We start from the raw sequence: 27,101 nt of genomic DNA, 5'->3' as shown, positions 1-27,101 counted from the left end.
TGGTTATTAGAAAAACAAATACAAAAATATAAGGTTGCAAATAAAGTTCCCTACATAGATCAGTGCAATTAAGCCTTCATGACTACACTTCAGTATTAAAACGACAGCAAACCCTATCGGCAAAAACCCTGTTCTCGTGGAGAGCAGAAAGAAAAATTCTGTCCTAATACAGCACCCTGAATGTGCTGTATTAGGACTGAAATTTACGGTAAAGCAGAAGCACACAAACACGGATGAAATGGATATCGGCGATGCTGACGTCAGAGTGTAAATTGAACTTAAGCACAAAGAAGACAGATACATCTTTCTCTGATTTTTCGTGATACATATAGAGCATTCAACTCAAGGCGAAGGGTCGAAGTACTAATTAATGAAGTTAATTAGTACGTGGGCCACTTTAGTTCCAATGAATATGGAAATATTTATTGGAACTAGAGTGGTCTAGTAGAATTTCTGAGGAAATAAATGTTATCATATAGCAGTATGAGTCAGCATATGTGTTCAAGCCTTAGTCTTATCCGATTCCTCCCCCAAAAAAAACAACCCTGTGCCTCTCGCTTAAGGAAAATTGGCAATACGCTGAATATAAAGGCTGGTGGATAGCATAGAGTCTACAAATTACCATTCTCTCCACACGTTGGCTGGAAAAGACCTGGGTTCGAATCTTGTCAATAACGCAAGGAATTGTATGCATATTTTTCACAACGTGGCTAAGTAAGTCGGTCTCAGGCGAGTATGGCATGGTTTTTATTCCCACAAACTCAGGTTTTTCGTCCAGAAAACAGAAAATCTTCACCACCGAACACATGCAACTTATTTACGGATATTATATAAGGCATAATATGGCATAAATTGCTAATGGACCTAAAACCCTATAACAACAACAACATGCTACAGACTGACTTACCTAGAAGCAGTAGCAGTGAGAATAGCCATTGGAATTTATATTACAATCGCATTCCTATAACTTCCTCAAAATATTTTCCTCATTAGATCGGAATTAAACAACCTTGCAATACGGATACCTTCCATCCTCCCTATAGTCTTATGGAAGATTAGAATATTCCTCATCCTTTATGTGGATCAACTTACATGGACAATAGAAGTAATACGACTATTTGGATGATCACCATCTGAATTCATTAAACACTGAATCTATCACTTTTATCAGTTTTCTACAGGTTCTGTAATATATTTATTAATATATGCTGCCATAAATTTACCCATCATGAAATGGTCTTTATTAAGTGGTCATCATAACAGAAACAATTTCTCTGTACTATGTTCCATACAAACACAATTATCTTGCACACAGGAGATAAATAATTGGAATTTTAAGAAAGCGAACTGAATATATGCAAATAATCAAACTGGATGAAGAGTCATATGATGCTTTCAGTGAGTTGAACGACCAATTATTCCAGATTTTAAAAGCTAAAATAGCGCATATAAGTAAGGAGTAGTACAATTCTTAGGGGGAGGGAAGCAGAACGTGCAACAGATTTTTGCATGGCAAGTATCCACCGTACAATTTCCAATATACCATTGGAAAAGATAGGACTTCTCCTCAACAGAGAAGATATCAGAAATTATGGACGATTCCTTTGATATTATATCATTGTTCGCAAGCTATGGCACCGATTCTTTAAGATTTAAAGCGCTAGCTGTACGAAGCATGTGGAAATTCTCAAATATACGCCTCACTTCACTAATATTATTTATCAGTTTTAAAATAAGTATTTACGATTATAACATGATATAGTAAAAAAGCGGATGGTATTTATTCTACATTGATACAACGTGTAAATTCTTTTTCTCTGAAAACTCTACTGACGTTTTATAACTAAAAGTTTTCCAAATAAATTGTATCATTCCATATGGCAGCATTAAAGTTGTTCCTTGCTATAAACTGTATATGTTTTAAGTAAATTAGATAGTATGAATCAGAGCTGTAATACTCAATACGTTCTACGTTGATATTAATATTTGTAAGATAATAAGAGGAGTTTACTTCAATATAGTACATAGAACACTTCCGTATGATACGGAAGTCCAGAAATTAAAACGAAAAGATCGAAAACTTACATTAGAGTAAAAAATAAATAATTAAAAACCAATTTAACGCAATTAAAAATTAAAAAGAATCTAAGAAAGTATTCAAAACGATTTTCCTTCCTGAAGCTGCCAACGCTTTTCGACCGTGTCGTGATCACAGGAATGAAAATTACCGAATAGGGTTGAACCAGAAACTTAAATAGTGATTATTTGTCTTCGCGCATGCGCGTAAAGGTCCACGCATCGGAGATCAAATATGACCGCCGAATTACGTTGAACATTAAGTATTTTGGCCTCGTTAAATAAAAAAGTGTTTTTCGTTAATGGCATGAAAGGCGAATTCTGACGCTGCTGAACGAGAAGCACGAACTGAGGCTTCATGTTGATTTACACGAATAGTCAGAGAAAATCGCGTCGAACCTTGATAAGACGAGTTGCAATCACCGCAAGAAATGTATACCAGGTCACTAATTTGTGTTGCGAACGCGGAAAGAACCGAGCGATTGTTCGGTGTAGTGTGTAATTTCCGTACTGGCTGGGCCACAATTTTAAATTCGGTATCTTTAAAGAATCTGTTAAGCTGTTTGTGCCACGTTCAACATATAGGACAGAAATAAAGTATTTTTTGATATTAATATTGTTGGTTGGTGTAGTATTTTGTATCCTATCCTTAGCCTGTACCCTAATTCGGTTTATTGTGGCAAGGGGATAACCCCTGTTTAAGAACCTGCTAGTTAATATTTGTATTTCTGAGTCCAAAGCAGATTCCGTCGTTGAATATTTATAGACATTTAGAAATTGATTAAAGATAATCGATCTTTTGTAGGTGAACGGGTGATAGCTATTATAATGTAGAAGCATGCCGGTGTTTGTAGGTTTTCGATAGATGCTAAATTGGATTTTATTCGAGTCCCGAGTAAGCGTCAAATTTAGAAAGTTTAATGACTTTGTATCCGTATCCTCACTTTCCAATGTAAATTCTAGTCTAGAATGAATATTATTAAACGAATGTAAAATGTCTTGGACAGTACTACTATCAGTAATAACTAGAACGTCGTCTAAATACCTCCCATAGTATGTGATACGGGGTCGAAAAGGTGTCAAATGTATATGCTCAATCGTTGAGAGATAATCTCTGACATTACGCCGCTCAGGCTCAAACCCATTGGCAATCCAAAAATTTTTTTGTACACCTTGTCTCGAAAGGTGATATAGTTGGCCTAACTATATCACCTTAAGTTTAATTAAGTGAAAAATTTCCTTAATAGGCAGCTTCGTATAATTAATCGGTATCGAGTTTTTATTTAACATATTCCAAATAATATCTAATGTGTATTCAACGTTTACATTCGTATATAATGAGGTAACATCTAGTGAGAATAAATTGTCATTGTCGCCAAGTGTACAGTCTCTAAGATTATTAAATAATGTATCGTAGTTCTTAATCCCAAATTGTATTACCTGTCTAAAACGTTTTACAATGCTACATACATGTGTGTCTAAGGATGAAAATGCCGAGTTCCTGTAGGAAACAATAGATCGAATAGGAAATCCAGTCTTGTGTAATTTTACCTGACCGAAAAGTGGAGGAATATTGTATGTTCTGGCCTTCAATTCCTTTAACTGGGCCATAGTAATGTAGTCGTTTTTTCGATACGTGGTTAAAGTTTTATTGTATTGATTGACCAAATTGATAAACAGTGTCGGGTCTACTTCAAGATAAGTGGAGGTATCTGAAACAACTGAATCTAACTTATTAATATAAACATGTTTATCTAGTATCGTGTAAATCAACACGAAGCCTCAGTTCGTGCTTCTCGTTCAGCAGCGTCAGAATTGGCCTTTGAAGCCATTAACGAAAAACATACTTTTTTATTTAACGAGGCCAAAATATTTAATGTTCAACGTAATTATATGCGACTATTAATTGCACAAACCGTAGAAATTAAATTACGCGAGAATTCTGTTAATGTTCGGAGGCCATATTTGATCTCAGATGCGTGGACCTTTACGCGCATGCGCGAAGACAAATAATCGCAATTTAAGTTTCAGGTTTAACCCGATTCGGTAATTTTCATATTCCTGTGATCACGACATACGGTTGAAAAGCGTTGTCAGCTTCAGGAAGGAAAATCGTTTTGAAAATTTTCGTTAGATTCTTTTTAATTTTTAATTGCGTTAAATCGATTTTTAATTGTGTAAAATTGAGGTCGTTCCTTTTCCGTTGCAAATTATCCACTTTGCTTTGTATCAATTGTATCTTACATATTATGAATCTTCAGTGAATATCCAATCATTCTCATCTATTACTATTCGTTATCGCTTACAACAGTAATGCCGACCGGGCTAGCCAGGTGGGTAAAGTGCCTGCCTGGCAACCCAAAGGTCGCGGGTTCGAATCCCGCCTCGGGCTTGGATCAAAGTACTGCAAAAACCTTGGGAGGTGCATTATGGCCACAGAAGCCGATGCGCCAACAACTACCTAAAAAAAAAAAACAACAGTAATACCTATTACAACTCTTATTATTTTGTTAGATCTTTTGGCTTTTAACGCATGAAATATATTACAACTGGTATCCTCTTACATCAGTAATATTCACTACAGATCACGCATTCTACCTTAGTTATTCCATTCATTCAAGAGGTTTCTAAATAAATAAAATTTATTTCTGTACAAACCGTATCTGTCAAGTTATCATTTGTCGACGCCTTGTCTAAATTAATTATTATTATTATTATTATTATTATTAATGGCCATATGGTACAAGGAAGCCTGAGGCTTATGCTGAACCAGCCAAAAAAAAAAAAAAAAAAATTCCCAAGTTACCCCCTGAGAGAGAGAGAGAGAGAGAGAGAGAGAGAGAGAGAGAGAGAGAGAGAGAGAGAGAGAGAGAGAGAGAGAATAGAAAGGAATCACCAAGAAAGAGAAGAATGATGATAAGCTCAGGACCCTGGGTTTGCCAAGCCCATACTCACCAGATGTGAGCCCCCGGGGTGGAATGATACATGTTAACATATCCTCGACTTAATACTCCTATGATTATATTTCTTTATTAATTATTTTATACTATTTCTCTCTTTTATTACCCCTGTACCACCCTTACGTTATTTCATAATCATTGACATTCATAACAATTTATCTCAACCTTCGTAACCAATTTTCCTATTTCAAATTGAATTTTCTTTAGAAGGAACTACCAATCAATTTCTTACAGAGTTTAGATTATGAGTCCATGAGTTCGGGGCTCAATAAAAAATATAGGAACAGACTTACGTTCCGAAATGGCCGCTACTTCCCATTCCCTTGTGCTCAGGCTTCCTTCGTAGCAGATAGGCTTAAGTTCATTTCTTGTGCACTCTGATTTTTTTCTTTCCGTGGAGGACTGGCATTCTTTCTTTTCTTGGCTCACATATCTGCACAACTGGCCATTTCTCAACGGGCCGGTTCCTAGATACAAGTGTAAGCTCTTACACGACAAAACTTCGGAGTACAGCTTGCGATCACCCTATCACTGCCTTCCGATGCCGGACAAGGCTTTCTTTCTTTTCTTGTGCACTCTGCTTTCCTTAGAGGCTTACAGGCGTTCTTTCTTGCACGTTAACCTTAAACTTTCGACGTACATGTTTCCTACTCTTCCATACTTCAGAAAAAAAAATATATCATCTCTTTCAGTCCGCACGTACTCGCTTCCCGTATGCCTCATTACCCCTTTCTCTCACCCATTTTTTCTTCTTTTTGTTCTTCATCTTGCTACCACGAGATGTGAACTCCGACCACCAAAAAATCTACTTCCACTTCAATTCACGACTTTCTCCCCTTAGACTACAGCGAAGTCAGATACAGAGTGGACACTTGCTCAATTACTTCCTCCGAATTTTTATTTTTCCCTCAAATTTGGAACGCCCCTCCAAGGACTCGTAACCAATCCCCATACCCTGTTTAATTTTTCATTCCTTCCTATTTGCTAAAACATCGGACCACAGTCGTCTCCCTAGCACACAAACCAACCCTTCTCTAGAAATTTTTTTTTTCACAAGGCAGTATGACATTTTCATGCTTGCCAGTCACTTCCAAAACACTGTTTCGTGTTCACACCTTCTCTGCTAAATATGGCCAACTTACCAAAATATCCTGTCGCCCTGACGCCGTTTTCTTTTGACGCGAACACTGGACGTCCACCAATTTCCTGTTTACTTCTCAACGGTGGCTTAGATCAAAAGAGACGCATCATAATCCAGTTTCATGGTCCTATTGTTCTTGCCCTCAGCAACCCTTTCACGCCTATTCGCAAATGGCACCCCTTCTCTAGTGCTGACCGCTGTCCCTGTTTGCTCTCTTATATTACTTGAAATTACTTGTTTCCATTTAGCCGCTATTTAATATATACTTCTATAACTTTCCCATCCCAAATCCAGTGTTTCTTAAAACTTTAACCTTATTTACATTAAAACTAAATATCCAATCTTAATACTTACTATCTTTAACGTAATACTTCCTGTCCATCGCCCTTCCTGGATTTATTCTAGCTAAATAGATATTTCCATTATATTTGTAAAATCTACATCTTACAGCTTTTACATTAGCTTTAGTTGTCCTTGTCAGGGAATCCCCATAACAAGTGGGATTTCCATATCAAAACTATTTAACCGTGGAAAGAATATTTTATGAGTCATATCAAAGTAAGGTGGATGTTGAGTCAGTATGGTGTGAAGTAACTTCCGGCAAAGGGAAGAAGACAGTGGGGGATATGTTATAGGCCAAATGGCTCCGGATATGATAAAAAAATCTCTTTAGACAGATTCACTGTGTTAGTAAGTTACAAATATCTGATTCTGGGAGACCTCAACGTACCTCCTTGTAGATGGGAAAAACATTATTATTGTATATGGTTTTGAACAAAACAGATGATTGCAACTTATTCTGGCGTGCCCGAGAGTGTACAAGGAGCTATAAATATCCTAGTCTGGTTCTCACTAAGGAAGCCAATTGCAAAAAAAAAGTGGCAGTGATGAACCAATAACAGGCAGTGACCACAATACCTAATATAGGTTTTATCTAAAGACACCTATGTGCTCAAAGGTAAAGGCGAGGGTTTCAATTTCAAGCGAGGGAACTGTAACGGAATGAGAAATTTCTTGACTTGGGGAAACTACTGTATGGTGCCCAATATAAATATGCAGTAGAAAATATTGAAGGATTTATCCTCGAAAGCCAAAACATGTTGGTCACAGTGCTCAAGTTCTGCAAGCGTAAGATACCAAATTGGAAAACAGGTGAGGTTGAGTTTTATCAGCAAAAAAAAAAAAAAATCAATCAATCATAGAACAGTTACAGATGTTCATGTGATTTCGATTTGTATATTATTAAAGAATAAATAAATATAAAAAAAAAAAAAACACTGATGGAGTTGAGACTGGCGAAAGATGATTAATAGAAGGTTCTAGTAAAGGGAGAACGGGGATAGGGAATTTTTCTTATATCTGAATACAAAAAAGAATAGAATAAATCATATAGGTCATTAGAAAGGAAGGATCCCCCTCGATTGTAGGCGTCAAATGTCTCCCATTCCAAGAAAGGTGAAGTTGGTTAACCATTGGACAGTGAATTTGATTTTGTGGTAGGGAGATCATGGAAGAAATTTAGGACCATATCGAAAATATTGGAATCTTGAATATATTTCAGAAAGGATTCGTTTACCTGACTGGTCATGCATGACCAGTCAGGTAATTCTATTTTGTTTACTTTTATTATTTTTGACTGATACAGTAAATCTTCGCTTCCTGCATCATTTGGCCCTACTAATACTAACAAATAATATTCTAACCAACAGCAAGATACCTTTTCTTAGTTACCTAAGAAAAGGAAACAAATAAAAACAAGGTGTTATATTAAGTAATACGGTAGCATCCAAAAGTTAAATTACAACCATGGTTCTGTATTTTAGAAGCTTGATTGCTCAAATGGAATTTGTTTATTTTCCTTTAAAATAAGTTTTATTTTTTAATGGTGTTTATTGTCTGCAAAAGAACTGAACTGAGTATTTGAATTCTTAAACTTTAACGACTTGCAAATCATCAGTGGCTCCAAAAGTCATTACGACTGTGAGAGATAATTTTAAGGAACTGGAGGTCTTTTGCTGATGTCTTTGCAAGCGTTTATCCTTTCAGCATTCATTTTCGTGACGGACTTGATAATTATCGACCCTCGGTGTAATATTAGCCTTAATAAATGAGTCTATAGATTATCGTTTCCGGATCATAACCTATTGTGCATTCAGGTATAACATTACCGGGTTCGCTGAATCTAAAAGTCTTGCTTTTTACAGCATCACATCCAGAAGTGCAGCTTCTCTGCTGCCAAAATGGGGATCGATACTACACGCTCCATGAAACAACTTCTATAATATTACGGGTAATAACATTACGGGGTTGTGAACGTATGAGAAATGTGTTTTGCGTGATTAGCTTATCACAGCCTCTAAAGTGGCAACAGTTATCGAGGGGAGTGACCACCTTGTCGATGTCAGCTTTCTGTGTTTCTACTTTTCTCTGGCGCTTGCTGTTGGGGGAGGGGAATTAAATGGGAAGGGGAACTCCGTCAGTGATGTTGCACTTCTGTGCTTAACTGAGCGGACGTGATGCGTGTATAAATTGTAACATGAAATATGGTCTAATTTCTCATTCAGTATTTGAGAAAATTTTTATGTATTTTTCTATTAAAGATGAATTATAAATGTAACGTGACAGTACGGGATGAAAGGGCAATGCTTGCTTGACAGTTGTACAACAATAAAGTTTTATTCACATGAAAATAGTGTCCCCCTTCCTGAATTTCCAACCATCTTAAAGAAGGAAAGATGTGCAGAGTGTCCTTTCAGTAATTTGCATCAAGTATTACAAAAACGTTTGTGATGAATAGTGTACACGTTCCTAAGCTTTGTATTTAGATTTTTCATTTCTTGTAACTAAGTATATCTGTTTTTTTTTAAGCCTATCTATTTTCATTGAACGGGAAAATAAATAGATCTACATAAAAGCTGAACATTTAAAGAAAATCAAGAAATAAATCTGTCTGTTCAACAGTCTGACTTAAAACTTTCATCTTTTGCGGATCGAGCCCTAAAGACGGCGCTCGAGCGTAACTGAAATCTTTTACTTTCTTAAGCAGATCAGTTATTATCATAGGGTATAAATCTTGGAACTATTAGCGATGACTTGCAGGACCTGAAGTATAGTGCAATAAAAGAAAAATAAACGGTACAGATAATTCGACAACGCATTTTATCCAAAGTAGCGCTTAGGGCAAGAGTCCTTTAACAACCAATCTTTATGCATGACTGCTAAACCTAGCTTTTGAACTTTTCCAGGATTTTGTCGAGATTATAGACATGGCCAGAAATATCTACTAGAGAGAGAGAGAGAGAGAGAGAGAGAGAGAGGGTATAGACTGCATGATTGATGCCTTGAAATCCGTTACAGTTATTGTTGTAGATTCCTGTCTTTCACACAGTTGTGAATGACGTGGCATACATATCTTCGCTTCTTGTCTAATGTACTACGGATATCTGCATGGATCGAATATATTTCTGTAAAATCACTTGTTAAACTTTAAACATTTTTCATCTAATAATTTTGATGGCTAATTATGTACAAAAGCAAACTTATAAAGCATCAGCGAACAAAAAAAAAAAAAAAAAAAAAATCCCACATCATCCTCCTCCTCCAATATTCTAATTTTTTTCTTGAATGTATTTAAACTACCCTCTTCTAGAACAATATATGGAAGTTTGTTCAAACTATCAATCACCTTTAGCTGAAGGCAAACTTCAGTACGTCTATCCTGCAACCATTCTCTCTCAATTTGAATTCATGCTCCCTAATGTGTGTAGTCTGAGCAAGAGGAAGGATGCCATCAGGCACTGAGCTCAATCAGATTATCTCGCAGGTGCCTAGTCTCAGGGTCCAGACACTGCAATTTGCAGAACTGAAGCCTTTCTTGGTATGGCCACCCCTCTTTTTCCTCGCACCAATCTCGTTGCTCTTCTCTGCACTCGTTCCAGCAGATCTACATCCTTCCTAAAATGAGGCCCTCCAGACCTGTATGGAGCACTCAAGATTCGGACTAACCCCATTGCCTTGTACAACAGGATAATCGATCGCCTCCTTATCTCAAGTAAAGTTCCTGTATATCACTGGTTAGAGAGACATCGATGTTAAAGGCTTCCAAAAGAAATGTATCTATAGAAGTGTGTGTTTTTGGACGGATTCGGGGTTGTGTGGTTTGAAAAAAAAAAAAAAAAAAACGGCAATAACTCGTGATGGAAATCTACTTCCGCAAGAGATCGGCTAAATATTCTTTTAAGAAATTCTGTAGTCGTCGGCGAGAATCGAATCTGGACCACTCCAAACGAGTAATAAGTGAGAATCACTATACTGTCACGGAGACATAATCCATCTGTAAATAAAAATACTTTTCACTGGGTGGCAGAGTTCGTCTACCTTTATTACCAGCGAATTTTATAATCCTACTGAGTATCCCTTTGTCCGTTAAAAGAATTTATTCGTAAATTCCATGTTCCTTTTTAAACGTTTCTTTAGATAGAACTGTTATTTTATTTGGGAGTTATTTGGCTTTTTTATTGCACTTTGTGCATGTTTTCGAAAGCGGTAAGCTGGTTTTTGACAAGATGACAAAAGGGAATTCCGTTATGAATATACACATATACATACCTTGATACAACTCCAACTTTGTCGCTTTACTAGATGCGTGACCAATTATAACAGTATTCAAGTTACTAATTGGTCACGCATCTGCTTTTTATTTATTCTTTTTTTTTTTTTTTTGTACCCTGGCACATCACATAATTCAGAGGAATTTTCAACTATGCATTTTGACAAGAATACAATGATTACTACAACTTAGTAATAACAAAAAATAGGCGCCTCCACCAAAATAGTTGAAAATTTACCAAAAGTTTGGGGCTCCCTTTTGTGTCGAGACCGGGTGTTTTGCTTCCAGATACTCCACCTTTTGCAATAGTCGATCATATTTACAAAGAAATGGTCCAGCGAGACAATTAAACTTAATGAGGACCTGTGCAAGATCTTCTCTGGACACCAGAGAGTTGTGGTCTTCAGAACCAGCACTCCGGCTGACCTCAAAAGCAGTTAGGCAATGTCCCAAGTTCCTGTTAGTTCCCTCGGAGAGGTTTGAAGATTCGCAATCAAGTGTTTTAACTCTGCGCACATCCCACGCAAAATCGGGTCACGTCACGTCCGAAGCTTAAATTAATGGTAACACAGTTGTAAGTAAATTATCAACTAAATTAAGAAAGTGGTGTTCCGCCCACATTTATTTTGTTATTAATTAATAAATAAATAATATTCGATGGTTTTTATTCAAATGTTCTTGCAAATTTGTTACTCACTTTCGGGTATACATATTTTTCCATTTGGTTCCTTGCATTCTGCACTTTTCGAGTATACTTTTTTTTCAAAAATTTAAAAATAAAATGCAAAAGAAACTGATAATATATATATCACAGTTTAATGGCCTTAATAACCTCGTGTTAACTGAGCACCGAGACTTTGCTGAATTGGACCAGCTATTTACGCTGAAGTATGTGGGTATACTTAAATTTAGAATTCAAAATTCAGCAACTACTTGGCCAAAGTGAGATGAGAAATTGTTTCATCAGTTCCTTAGAGAAATAAAAAAGTATTTCTTTCTTTCGAGTTCCACGTATTATGAATATTTTAAGGCAGCAGTCCCATCTAAACACTTATAGGCAGCATTCGGTATTCTGGTAAAGTACAAAAACAGCTGTGAAAAAAAAAGCAAACGTTCAAGAAATGGTATAGCGAACATATGTTTTCTTTACTTTCTCCCTACTTAGGTTAAACAACGTGTCTTCCATCAAATAAAACTAACGGAGTTTTATTTGATGGAGTGGAACTGTATCACGAATATTCCTAGGAGGGCGTTCAGCTCACTTAACCGAAAACCGCCATTTATACTAATGGATCTCTACAAACTTAATTGTAAATAAATGCAAAAACATATTTGAAAACATATTCTCAACAATAGGATTCATGTGAATTTTCTTTTTGTTCTGGCGCTATACATTTTCCTTCATGAATGATTTATATTATTATGGTCACATCGAGACGACGCATGAATTCGTATTTTTCGGAGAGAAAAAAACGCAACTCTCGTCATGACCTCTAACTCGGATTAAGCCCGCAAAGTTCTCGTCTCGAAGATTCTAACCAGTAATCCGTGGACTTTCCAAATGATATGGAAGAATGCCAATAACAACCAGTCTGCTGTTGGGCTAGGTAGAACATTGCCCTGTAACAATGTGACACCAAGAATTTGGTAGTATTCTTCATAACTGGATGAGGAGAAGAGTCTCCAAAAATTTGGTAACATAGAAAAGCTTTTCAGCTTCTCAGCGTTTTCCAATTCTTGAATTTTTGTGGTAGTCCTTCGTCGCAGCTTCGACATAATACGTCGCTATCTGTCACTCGTTTTGAAAGGCGGGCGCGGGTTCGAATCCAGCCAAAAAATTTCTTAAGGCATTTTCAGTTGGGGTTGAGTTAACCGATCTCAGGAGGAGGGAGCAGAACTGAGCTATTTTTCGATGTTTTCAGCCGCACAGCATGCAAATCTGCCTGACACAGACAAAGCTGACACGAGCTCAGAAGGCAACGGGGAACAATCGCATCCAGCCTGTACTCCAGTCAGTCTGGGCACTTTGCTTCCAGGGTGTGAACTCTCTGTAACAGAAGGAGAAAAATTTGTATGAGGAGGATTTAAGACAGGTTTACGTCAGATATATGTGACTTTCTGTACGATTAACATGGATGAGAGGTACTGATAAAAATTAAAGCAATTTCCTTCAGTTTCCTAATACATGAAATGTTGCAGTTTCACTTGCAGTTTACTGTTTATAAACGAGACACGTGAGTATCCGGTTTCGCTTGTGGCAGTTTCCAACCTTCCGGTTTGATATATTTTTTTCCGTCTGTTCTGTCTCATTAAATCAGTCAAGGTAAAAAATATTAAGAAAATTTTCTGTTGACTGATTAAGTGCAATTTCATTCAAAATAATTCAGTAATCCAGTATCTGATATTAAAAGAAAAGTATATGAATCCAGTCAGTTTAAGCAACTAAATGAAATAAATAATAAATTACCTTTATTGTACGCAGGACAGTTATACAAGTATTCATTAGGAAGAGCAAGCATTGCCAGGGGTTTTATAATAGTGTGAGGAAGCAATTAAGAAAGGATGCGGGATAAATGAGGAACACATGAATTACATTAAAGTTGGGAGTAAAGCGAGAGAATGTGTTTAAGGTTAAGGAATATTATGAATGGGTTATATAGTGCAGGCTCCTCATAGTGAGAGGATTCCAATAAATAGCCAATATTCTCATGAACGTCCCTTCAGGTGAATTTTACCCGGATAAATTTTGATATGAGATTTTAGAAGAGAAACGTTAGATGAAAGGGTTCAGTTGAAGGCAGACTAATATATAGCAAACAAGTTGTTCGTATCATCCAATTAATTGTATCTTTATATATAAGAGGTCTGAAGGAGGGTGTGCTAGTCCTAAGTACCATAATGGATGGATTTCGTCGACTTGTAAAGATCATGCTTAAATCTTTAAGCAGTGTAGTGGAGATGACGGGATCTTGCAGATAAAAGTTGCTCTTTCCACAGCCCAGTTGGTAAGTTGGACAAAGAAAACAAGGCATTCAGGAACCTCTATGTATATATTTTTTATCCTTCGAGAAATTTCGGTAGACACAGCCTGAAGAGTTGGTACCATTTGAGTTTCTCCAAACTCGAATGGTACCAAAGTTAACAACTTTTTTGAGAAAAAAAAATTAAGGTTAGCTTTGAGGACTTACAAAGTTAACATTACTACATTCGAAATTAAACTAATAAATAAAAAAAAAAAAAAAACAACCGGAAACCGGTCATCCAGTACATAAGCTAAATCTGAATTAGAAGTAATATATCGATATTCAAATACAAAGCAGTGATTGAATAGAAATATATAATGCAATAGCTGCTTCAGACTGGTGGAATAACAGTTATTAGAAACATGGTGTGGATGTAATAAGTAATATAATCAACTCTTCTGTTTGCATAATTATTGCTGATTACGTATCGTCTCAGTGAACAAAGCGGAGGGTAATTAACTGTAACTGGAAGATAAAATTCCATTATGCGCTGCATATTAGATATTCATTAAGTAAACAGCATTGTGTTTTAATTAATAGAGAAATCTGCAGTAAATAAAAGAACATTCTGATATATCACAAACGATATTCCGTGAGTGAGCAGAGCAATTACTTACTTAAAACAGTAAAGGCATATTTCCCAAAGTTGTCCGTATCTTTCTTAATCGGCATAAACGACTCAGCATATGCTACTTGTCAAGCCAGGAACTCAGCTGAGATGATTTATTTTCGTGTCGGAAGGGAATGAATGGTGCTCTTTCCGTCCCTGTGTTGGAAAGAAGAAATCCAAAAATCAAATCTTAACAGAATGTTTCTGTTAATGCTGTTCTTTGTCTTAAGGAACGTCGCAGAGGATTTCCTTTCCATAATCGTTTGCGAGGCTATCACATCTATTTGTCACAGTTCTGCACCACCACACGAAAACATTCTTAGCCGAATGGTAAGCAGAAAGCCCAGAAAAACCAAGATGAAACTTCCTTAAGCGTTTCGGCAGGCGTACGTGAAATATGTGTGCTGATATTATGTCGAAAACAAAGCAGAGTTGGGCATTTCTTTCAGGACATAATTTACCATCCATTTTATTGTAAATTTAAGAGTTTTGAGGGGAGAAATTGTGAAAATATATCAGTTTACAAAATGTTATTATTTGCATGTAACTAAAATCGTGAATTTTTCAGATAAATTGTTGCTTTGATTTTAATATTTATATTTGAAAGCATTATATTTTCAGTATCTGTACAGCCACTCCTAATCCGAGTCAAGTCTTCTGGATTATGCCGATGTTTAAAGCTTATGCTGATTAATTAAAAAACCACGATACCAGTAATGATGTCAATATACAAATGAGCAATATCATTAACTATTTAATATAACTAAACCTCACTATTAATAATCAAATCAGCTGAGATATCATACTCTATGCAGACGATCAAACATACTCGTAGAAATGAAAATTTATAATGTCTCATTTCTGGTTAATTATGCTTGCAACCGATACATTAGTATTAGACAATCATTTTCTTAATTCCCAATATTTGCATTTAACCAAAAAATTTAAAAAAAACAAACAAAAAAGAAATAATTAGCAATCAGGCAAATATGAAATACCGAATACAATTATCCAAGCAAAACTCTACAACTTGAAAACAAAGCTGTTCAACAAATTATCAACGAATCTCGAGTAATACTCCTTGTTCAGCTGATAACTTCTGCAAGTCAATAACATCAACTCGCAATAGACAAAATTCAAGGAACCAGCAACAATTCAACATTTACCTTTTGCCTACCCAGAGGAAAATGAACAGGACGTTTTCAAATGCTCCTAACTCTCGGTTATCTGCACAAAACTGATTGTCAAATATTTGCAATTTCTCAAGAATAAATGTAATGATCAAATGCAAAGCAACCGACACAGCGATATTTTAAAATAAACGTGTGGGCTGTACAAAATTAACTCATAAACAAGAAAATAATAGCTGACCTGCTAGTAAGTATCGCATCTCAGTGGACAATGCATAATACGGTCCGTGCACATCAACTGTTTCGTTAATTGGAAAACAAATTGACCACTGCGTCATGTACTAAAACATGTTCAATGATTAATGTGATAAGCAGATGGTGTTAAACTCTTGTTTTCTCCATTTCTTCCCGTACCAGCAAATCTTCTCTTATCTTGCAGTAAAAGTCCTATTGACGGCTTTCTATAAAAATGCAAGAATGGTTATTTATTTATTTTTCGAGAGTAAAATGTACATTTGTTTCAGAAAATATAAAAAGTACAAACTAAATTACTGTAAGCGGGCCAGATCCTCAGGAAGAAATACATGCACGCTTTCACCTGTGCCATTACTTGCTATATAAAGGTAGTGGTAATGAAAAAAAATAATAAAAATATCCTTATTGCAAAACAATATCAAACTTTATCCATTATATCTGGAGACAATGTTTCATAAACGGCGTTGTTGGCATAATAAAAAAAAAATTCAGAAAAAACAGATCAGATAAAAGAATAAATAGTATAATAAAACGAAGGCCAACATCCACTGGTCTTTGCTTCATGCAGTAATGTTACCATATCTTCCTTCTGGTGGATTGTTACTGTATGCAGCAACAGTGTCAGAAGGAAAAGGACAAAAACACTGAATATGTAAATAAATCAAAGATTAGCTTCTCATAATAAGATTGTGTGTATGTAACGCCAAAGTAATTAAGGCTAGGAGGTGTCAGTATATTGTGTCCGTAAATTGCGCGTATTCTGTGGTCGCTTCGTCTGTCCGGACGAAAAATGAGCTTCCGAGAGATAAAACCATGTGGCTAACTCGGGGACCTTGTGAGAAAAAAAATTCATAAAAATTCCTTGCGTCATTGACGGGATTTAAGTCCGAGAATTTTCCCCCTGGGAATGGGAGGACGGTGATTATATCCACGGTGCTACTCATGAGGACCACAATTTAAAAGGATATACATTATTTCTTTTAAAGTCATCACCAAGTCGGGTGCTATGAATTTCCGCCTGTAAAATTTTATCTCTCACAATTATTTTTCTCTACACACAGCACAAACTTTATTTGTGTTAGGAGAAATGTACTTGACAGTTGAAGGTGTTGCTTGTTGGGTCAGAGCTCTGTTTTTTATTGAATATCTGGTTGTGATGTCCTCTATTTAATGGTTTCCGGCGAATCGTTAGAATTCAAATCACAGATGAACATTTTAATGGTTGTTACCAGCTGTACATTATCTATTATAGTGTGTAACCTTTGACAGCTAAGAGCTGTTGTAATGAGTGAACTCAAAGTAGATCCAATTTTTGTATCGGATTCAGTTCATAAGCTAAAATTCACGTGCGAAGGACTGGTTGGTTGTGAGGCCAGCAGAATTCTCTGTTTTAATAAAAGCCAGGTACTAAGCGTTACTTTCTCTTGCAATGCTATTGAGGATACCTTCTGGAGATGGGCCACATGTTTTTGTAAAGTTCTCTTCGAACCAATTTTTGAACGGGTGCTCAGAGCATGGGAAGTTGGGAGTTCTGCTTGAGAGTAAAGATAATTAGGCAAGATTTTTGTGGATTTAAAATAAAACAAATGTTGAGAAACTTTAGGAAGAGGAAATATTATTTCACAATTACCCAAACTTTGAGTAATTGTAAAAAAAATGGTATAGATTCGCATTGTCGTTTAGGACAAACGTGAAACTTCTAGATCAAAACTGAATCCACGCCTCTCCGTGGTACATGCCTGCTGAACCGTCACAATCAAAATGATCAGAAGAATAATTTCATATTTCTGGGGTGCGGTCCATGCATTTTAAACATTGGTTTGACCAAATGACATTTTAAACTAGCGCCACTTGCCTCTATATTATAAATTATTTTATAACGTGCTTTATTCATGATATAAAAACTGAATATTTTTAAAATGGCGTATTATTATCTCAACTATTCCATGAAACGGAAAATTTTTTTCCGCTTTTAAATTTCCTGAAATAAATTATTATGGCTATTCACTTAATAAAATTTATTGAATACATACCGAGCTAGAAATTAGTCATCTTAAATAATGCGAACCTTCGTGGAACTGTTTTATTTATTTATTTACTTTACAAGACTTTGAAAATCGCAATCGACAACTGCAGATCTTTATAGCAACTGAGATAATAACAATGTACATCCCCAACCGTGTCATAAAATGTGACATCTTGTCAATCCTATCTGCAAACAAGAAACATTACGTGGGGAAAAAAGGCGATGGTAATAGTCAAACATCTTGGGAAGTCTTGCTTGAAGGCTTTAAGAATTGCTATAACATGTGTGGGTGAATGAAGCGAACACATTTTTACAAGCGTCGAGTGATTGTTTTTATGTCCTCGCCTAGTGCCGAAAAATCGATAGAATAGAACCACCAAGGGTGAGTCGATGTCCGCTATTCAGTGCCTATCGGAAGTGTAAGCTACAAACGATCGATAAAAAAAAAGAGGAAATTAACCAGTGCAAAGGTATTACAGTTGACAACCTGTACTGATGGGCTACAAATTACTATTCTCTCATCCTCGATTTTTTTTGTTTTTAACAGAACAAATGTAGTCATCTCGTTTTAGCTGGTAATTATAATTCTATTTCAAGGGCTAATAAAGTCATTTGGAATGATATATATATATATATATATATATATATATATAATTTGTCTGTGTACTGGAAAAATAATGGGAAAACTGGTGGCGCAGAAATTATCTCATTGGATAAAAATTGGTGAAATTCCTCTTATTCTGGGAACCGTGCTCGTAAGGGCCTATGTAGGATGCAAAAGGAATTTTTAAGTAATCTGTTTACTTCTAAGGAGGTATTAGATTCCCATTACCTCCGTCTACATTTTCCTCTCAACTCTTCATGCTGGCAAAGTCATTTAAATGTGTTTTCTTCTGAGCACCATCTCACATGATTGATGATGCTTCTACTCCTTACAATGAATAGTGCTTCCATCTTGCAGGTCTACTGGAAGTTTTTCTGCAGCCTTTATCTGTGTCTTAGAAGTTTTTGCTTGTCTTTATTCACGAAAGTTGTGTTCTTGAGCTGCTCTAGGTATTATATTTTTTTTCAACATTAGTGTTGTGGTGTTATAATTAAGTCGAAACATCATACATTGCTTCCATCGAGTCACCCTTCTTCTCTCTTTAGATGTATTAATCTCGTTTTTGGTATTATGCTCTGATTTTATCCTATTTAACATCAGAAACGTTATCCCATGCTAAGGAATTCAAAGCAGTTCGTAAGCTGGCCCTTTTTACTCATCTTGCTTTTCTTTGCTTTATTATGTAATATTCTTGTAAGCCCCTGTAACTGTTTCATTGGATGACAATTCACATTGTCAGTTGCATAATTCTGATCATTATATGTGCTACATCTGGACAGAGCTACATTGGTCTGTCACTTTATCCAGTATGCTTCTGGACAAACTTGTGAATAAACGAATGGACCTGGCAACTCTGATAAAATGAAATGAATCGCATTTCATGGCAACTCCAAATATAAAATGTTAACCGTTGGAACGTACTGGAACTCTAAGAGGGTAGGAAAAGAAAGGTATCATATCAGAATTTACTACGATGTAGGTCCTCCTTTGGGCTGTGGCCATGGCACGCAATCTTTGGAACTTCTATCTATCAACATATGACTAGGCGGAAATGTTCTTCTTTTCCTCGAATAGACCAATTCTTAATTAGTCAAGTTACGTTGACTTCCATGGCCAAGGCTTCACACACTGGAGGACTCTGTATTGCTCCTTTACCCAAGGAGTAATGTATCGGGGAAAACAGTCCTATTTAAACAGGCAATTTTCCTCCACGACACAAACTTACACCAGTGAGGGATGAAGGTATTAGCAAAGCTAGCAGAGAATCGTTGCTTCTACAAGGTATCACAACCACCTCCATGTTTCTTGGTTTGTGTGATGCAGTTGTTTTGAAGGATGTGGCCTTAACCCAGAGAATCTTTATATAGCGTTCTTTACGTTAGCATCACATCAATTCTTGTTCGTCTATTTCTTCAATCTTGTAAGATTAGTAATCTCGATTAATCGCTTCAAAGAACCCTTTCTTGATGCCAGTTGCTCCATGCGTGACGCCACTGTACCCAGTCCTGCGCATTAATTTTTGTAATTAAAAGTTTATGAGTGGTAGCTCATTTGATTAACCCTTGTGATTCAAGGGTATACTTACAGCATGCACACTGAAAATTATTTCTGTACGTTTCTGGACCTTTTCAGTGAAGCTTTGTCAACTTTTGGCGCTGTTTTTTTCGGGCAGTATTTTATATTTTATCTTGACTATATTCGGAGATCTGTTTCCATAATGTGCCCCGATCGATGTTCAACTTTGTCATCGCTATCTGCCTTTAACTTTCGTACGAGTTTCCAGACATGCTGTAAGCTGTCTCCTGATTAATTGTATTTCGCCACACGTTGGTTCACATCCCTCTGGTGATGTTTGTGTAAAGAATGTCGATTTTAAAATGCACTTGTTCTTTTTGCCAATTCATAAACACGCACCTCTGTGCTTTACCTTTTATAATGCTGTACATCCAACAATTATTCGTTAATTTTCCGATCTAAGACAGTGGAGAAAAATGTTGGTTTTCTTTTATGGTCGTTGAAAGCACTGGGGTTGGAGGGGGAAGGAGTTCCGAGGTTTGTAGTTTCGTTACTCTACTACCATTCTTAAATTTGATTGTTATGAAGTAATAAGTGTGTGGCAGTGGGTTGCAGTTTCCGAAGAATAAATTTGACAGCCACTCTTTCAGCTGGCACTGTTGTTGATTGACGAACTGTCGTTCGTTTTGACACCTTGAAGGAGGTGATATATAAAATGTTTGAAAGAATAAATGCACCGTATTGAGACAAGTGTTTATCATCAAAAAATGTGCCCGCATAGTAGTTACAACTGTCCTTTCACACTTTGTAGGAAATGCTCAAGTTCGATTCCTATCAGAAAGAGGAAACAATTTTTTTTCAATTTTTTTCAACTGGAAATGAAGGATCTTCATTATGTATTAAAGGGAGTACAGCAATGTAGTAATGTCTGTCACGACGAGATGCCAGGGGTGATATTGTAAGGACGATATTGAAAGCAGCAGTGCTAGCTTTCTGATTTTCACATCTTTGCACTGCATAGCTTGTTCCTTGGGGAACGCATATTCGAGGATAATAGAAAAGAACTTAAAGCACTGGATAGGTGCCTACACTCTTTATCAAGCACTTTCTTTTCTGATACAGTCAGAGAATTTGTGAATTCTCGGAATAAGTATGTAGAGTTAAGAGGAAATATACAGAAACGTAGTACATAACGATATTTCCAGAATGACCCATTTTGAAGTTATAAATTCATCTTATTAACGGGCTTCCAATCATAATTCTTAAAACTGTGGTGGGACAATTTTAATGAATGTCTGCAGTTTAATTTTAGAAGTTGTGGTAGGGGTAACAAAGCGATTGAGTTATAAAACGGTTATTTGACTGCACTTACCCAAATGATGAGAAAGTTGCTACATGAAGAAAGGAAATCAAAGATGACTTCTGCATGACCTTACTTTTCCTAGAACATTACTGGGAAGTTTACTCGATGGACAGAGCACCAGGATTATTTGCAAAAGCGCACCGCCATCCCACAACCACTTTTTTTAACTGATTCTTCTACTTCCAATCCTCCGTGGAGAAAATATCTGTCAAAATTTTAATAACGGTTGGTAATATCTGGATTCTCTATTTAGGACAGTAGCTTACGTGCAGTGCTGCAGATGTTTCACTGTCGGCTAGAAAGACATTTCCAAACTAAAAACGAAACGTAATAAAGGAAGCTTTCAAAAAATCTAATAACAGAAATTAAGTCGGGAGACAGATTTAATGGTACTGCAGAAAATCGCAGCTGTTTCATCTCTTCTGAAATTCTCAGGTGTAGGAAATTAAACTTTTATCTGAGGCGTAGTGTAGATGGTAGAAGGAGAGAGAGAAAAAAAGAGATACGTATTTGCAGTATAATCATAACCTGCGACTGTTATAACGCTTAGAAAAGTTATTATAAATGATATTCCAATTATTTTTTAAGGTTTTACCAGACATTTATTTTATCGTAAAAAAACAGCTCTTTTTCACAGTAGAAACCAAAAAACAACAAAAAGACAACACGAATCCAACTATGTTTTACAGAAAAACTGGGACTAACAAGAATAATTTCAGAGCTTAATTTATTGCGAAATTTTTACTATATTTCAAGGAAAGTGACATGCATTTGTCTGAGGAATACATGATAGCCAAAAGCTTTCCTTCACAAAAGAAACTATTTATTTTTCATTTATCTAGAGAGAGAGAGAGAGAGAGAGAGAGAGAGAGAGAGAATGAATGGTAACTGTGCCACAACTGATCAGCCACCATGGAACTCAGTCAGTGACATATATCCAGGCGCCGAACTAAGCGATTTTTCATTAAGGGTTCAAAACGACTTATATTGAGCTTGTTGCATATTTAGATGTTTTATTTAAGCAGTTCTTTATTTTCAAAGCTTTAGCTTAGACATAATAGGAAAAAAGTTGTACAAGCAAAGAATATCTCAATCAGAAAAAAGGGTGAATAAATTTGTCTAGGGGAATCTGCTAACTGTTGTCAAGTGTAAGCTATTGTCATCCGACCATATATTCCTAATGCCATAAAATGTTATAAGTGAACCATTTGGATATTCCCAAATTGCACGAGAGGCCACTTGAGGATAGTAGTGTGGTCACGAAAACCGTCCTTCCACACCGTGTATAAGAAGCCTGAGTTAGAATACTGTCAGAGACGAGAACAATTTTTATGGGTTTCTTTCACAGTGTGGTTGAGACAGTCTCGCCTGTTTTTGGCGAGAGTAATATTGTCCTTCCGTCCCCGAAACTGGTGTGTCGTCCAGCAAAAAGATTCAAAAGTATATCAGTTAGTAGTGTTGAAATCTTGTAGGTTTAAATACTGTGGTTGGTTGAAAGCAATGTGATATTTTAAGTGGGATTGAGACGCCATCAAAATTTCCAAGACGCCATCCGTTACTTCAAAAGTAAATATAGTTTTCTTGATTGTCTTCATTAACAACAAGAACAGCAAACAGCATTTGCATTCCTCGGTAACATGAACGACACCGTTATCTTACAGAGGATGTTAGAAAATAGACAGGATTTCACAGGGGTTTTCCCTTTTATCAAGACTTATCTAATGTTATAATGAAAGTTAAAATGCCAACAGAAAAGAAATACAAAGAATGGCCAAAAAAAGAGGAGACTTTATTCAGTATCGAATCGGGCCTCCTTTGTTTCGAATAACAGTCATTATGCGGTACCGCATACTTGCTGTAAATCAAGTATTAAAGAATACTTGCGGATTCTTTAAAGCGGTTTATTATGTTTTGGTCTAATTGTAAACATTCTCCCAGCTAAATATCGCGCAGCTACAACAAAATTGAAAGAAGAGGAATTCGTTGCCGGAATAGCACTCTCCAGCATATCGCACGCATTCTCGATAGGACTGAGAACAGGTGAATGTGGGGTCAGGGAAGATGGTGGAAATCTGTGTCACGTTCTCCGAAACCATTCATACACGATTCTTGCACAATGCGCTGTTGCATTGTCATCCATGAAGGGGGCCATCACCTCCGCGATATAAATGTAACATTGTGGAGTGCAGTAGATCTGATACAAAATTCAGTACTCTCCGGATGACATTTCACCTTCTATTGGTATCAAGGAACCCAGTCCGTGCCAACAAAACATTTCCCATACTATGATTCCACCTCTATATGCTTCCGTTGTCTTAACAAGTGATTTCGTGATTCGTGTGACCACGAATCACGAAATCTTCTAATGTTCCACTGTCTAATGACGACGATCTCGGTACCACTGCAAACGAATTATTCTGTTCTCTGAAACCAGTACCCAATTTCCTTATTTCCATGCATGGTATGGGTTAAAATAGGACAGTTCTGGGCTGAATTTAGAATGTTATTTGCTGCTCACTGGATATCCCATTTTTCCGTACGGTCTGCTTTAGAGTACGACGGATTTGCTTTTGAAGCAGGTTTTCAGCCATATTTATGCCTTTCAGATGTGGTAGAACTGCTTGCTTTCTAGTCATTCAAAAACCTTTGTGATGGATGCTTTGAGAAACTAGGTAAGTCTTTCGTTTCTTGAATCGTAGTTCATGCTAAGACTTTTTTCGAAGTCTGATAGATCACGCGTTTTTCTCATTCTGGCTTCAGACTGCTCCAGTCGAACAGCCTGTGCAGTGGTTATACTCAACGAGGCAACACGTCATTACCCCCGCGCCACAGTTTTATTTGCAACTATTTGCATTTCTTCTATCTGTGACTGTCTTAATAGAAAGGTTCGTGTTTTTTCAGCCAGTGTGTGTGTGTGTATACTTACAACACTAATACGAATCGCGCAATATAATCTAAATAGCTAGTGTACCAATAAATTTTATTAAAGATTGATATAAAACTCAACCAAGTCTGTTTTATAATTACATGCATAATTAGGACAGATACTCTCACACGGATTTGGGGTTGAAGTGAGATGATGGGCTTACTTTCAAAGACCACCTCAAGATGGCCAGGCTAAAAACGCTTGCGGCGTACTGGGCAATCTGGCAAGAGTTGGTTGACCTTAGGCCTCGAGAGTTCCTCCTGGAACACGCCCGAAGAAGCTCCTGACCCGTACCGCTCTACGCTTCGGTACTCTGGTCAGGAGCTTCCTCTACTCAACTGAAGAGATTTCTGGGGTTTGAATATTGGCTCCTGAGATGGCTAAACAGGGAGATGGGCTACCCTTTCACCATCTCTAGGAGTGTGCTCTATACAAACCTGGGCCTGAAACCCTGGGAAACCATAGTCAAAGAGAGGAATCTACACACCGTGGCACAACTTCTATCCGGCCAAATGGGTTCGCCTGATATCTGGGAGGTTTCTGAAAACCCTCGGACCTCACAAAGAACCCGGTGCACTTCAACAATTAATCTACAATCTTGTCTGCAAAATGTGCAATACCTTTGGTCAGTGTTCCCGGAAAATACGTTCGGAATGTATAACTCCCTGGGAATTGATGGCTCATCTTTCTGCAGCTCGAAGCGCTATAGACAGGACATAGTGAAAGACCTCTATAAACTCGAACAATAAGCGCTATGTGAAAAGAATTCCCTGCAAAGGCTTTCCTGGTTTCACCAATGTGTTTTTTTTTATTGTTTGTTATTTATTTTTTTGTTTATTATTTTATGTATTGATTTTTACCTTATTTGCAATCTGTTTTGATCTCTTGCAATTCTAATGAATGTATTCAACTGGAATTTCCATAATGTACACCTTTCTAGCCGAACCAGGCTATTCCAGGGGTGCCCACTGATGTGGAAATAAAATAATAACGGAACACCCAGATTTCGGAGAAAATAAAAAATAAAAACTGATCGATATAAGCAGTCTGCACCCAGAAAACTTTCATTTTTATCCTCTTCCGTTAAAACCTCTTAACCACATTATTCAGTGGAATTGTTGAATCGTGTAGGGCAAGATCGGCGACTAAATCAACCCATATGATCTCATAAGCATCTGTGAATTGTATTTAATTTGAAGAGAAATAATTTATGAACTGTATTTGTTTCCGACTAAATTTATGAATTGTGTTTATTACAGAGAGAATTGAAACAATGTAATTGCTGCATGCGAAGATATAACCCTATTACTAGATTCTGCAGTTCCATCCACCCAGACTCGTTTATTAGAAGATGCAATACGTGTTGCACTTAGAATATGCATAGAATTGTTTTTCACTCTTGTTTTCGCATATCTCTCGCCAAATCACTCACTTGCTGCAAACGACCTTGTTACACCACTGCCGATCTTTCTTTCTTTCTGTCGGAAATTTAATGGACATCATTGATTATTGGGAATCTCTTCAGATATTCCCATAATCACATAACCTTGATTATTGAACACATACTCAAACACTCGAGTTCATTCCTCCACACAATTAACCTCAGCAATGGACTTGTCTATCTTCCCCCTTCAAGCTTTTTCCAGATATTGTGTGGGCTGCATTAAACAACTCCACCTTAATCTGGTTGCCTAAAACCGGCTACTAATTATGGTGTTCATTTCACTGTTCCTGTACACAATTCATTATAGAAAGAAACACGGAAAAAATGTAACTTTGTTGAAGTTAAATATTACTCCTGCGTATTACAAGATGATCAAATTTCATTACGCAAATTACAAATATAGATAACAGCTGCACCACTGGAGTATAGCACTCTAATACTAGTAATCGCGGGTGTTCCTGTTGTTAGATGAACGATGCTTACAATGATGCAAAAGAAAAAAGCACGAAACCTGTTTCGCGAGTACCCAACCACTTTTAATCTCTTTAATTACGAGCGACTTAAAGCGAAAGCAAGCCGCAAGAAAAGGGAAGCAAAAAATTAATCCCCGACTAACTAAATTTGCTTCTGCTATCATAAATGACACAGATTCTAAACCAACTACGAGAAAAATCAAGAAACTCAACGGAAAATTCTATTTGACACCCTCTTCGGTTCTGAGTCGAAAAGGATAAGATTTATTCTCCCGCAATGCGATAATAAATCCTCGTGCAGAGTCTCCTCTCAATTTATCCACTGCAAATGAATGTTGACGCAGTTTTAAAAGGAATAAGATGAGGATAAAAAAAAAGTTTAAAATCAATTTCCATACAGTCACACCGCCACGTATTACTTGTAGTTATTTTGTGCTCTAATCAGACCAATATTAAATTAAGGTTCTCCTATTTTTTTCTCAGCCAGGAAAAAAACGTATTAAAATGCTTGACCTTATGCACCAAAAGGTTTAAGCCATTTCGTTAGACGCCTTGCAAACATTACCAGTTTCGCGTACACTGCTCGTCACTGAAATTGTCTCACTTAGAAAGAGTGAACGGTTTATCTTAAAATTTGCACGAATAAATGTGATGTATATGGACGTAAACGTCTATGTCTAATTGATTAGCGCCGTAGACTGCTCAGTAACTTATCTGTTACCGGACTGACATAGAAATCTCGTGGAGCTATAAAAATGTATAAACGTTAGTAGGAAAACAAAACGTTGAACAAATGATAGAGTACAACGCTGTGTAAACACACGCGGCAATGAAGCGAATGCAGCAATGCTTATTGCATCTTTGCAGCTCTTTAGTTTTATTGTTTTGTTTGGAGAAATAAACACAGTGCCGCGTGTTCACACTTTCCCTCTTCTCCGGGTGATAT

This window comes from Mastigoproctus giganteus, chromosome 6 (assembly GCF_048544385.1).
Source record: "Mastigoproctus giganteus isolate SK-2022 chromosome 6, ASM4854438v1, whole genome shotgun sequence".
NCBI classification, from domain to species: domain Eukaryota; kingdom Metazoa; phylum Arthropoda; class Arachnida; order Uropygi; family Thelyphonidae; genus Mastigoproctus; species Mastigoproctus giganteus.
This window is presented reverse-complemented; position numbering follows the sequence as displayed.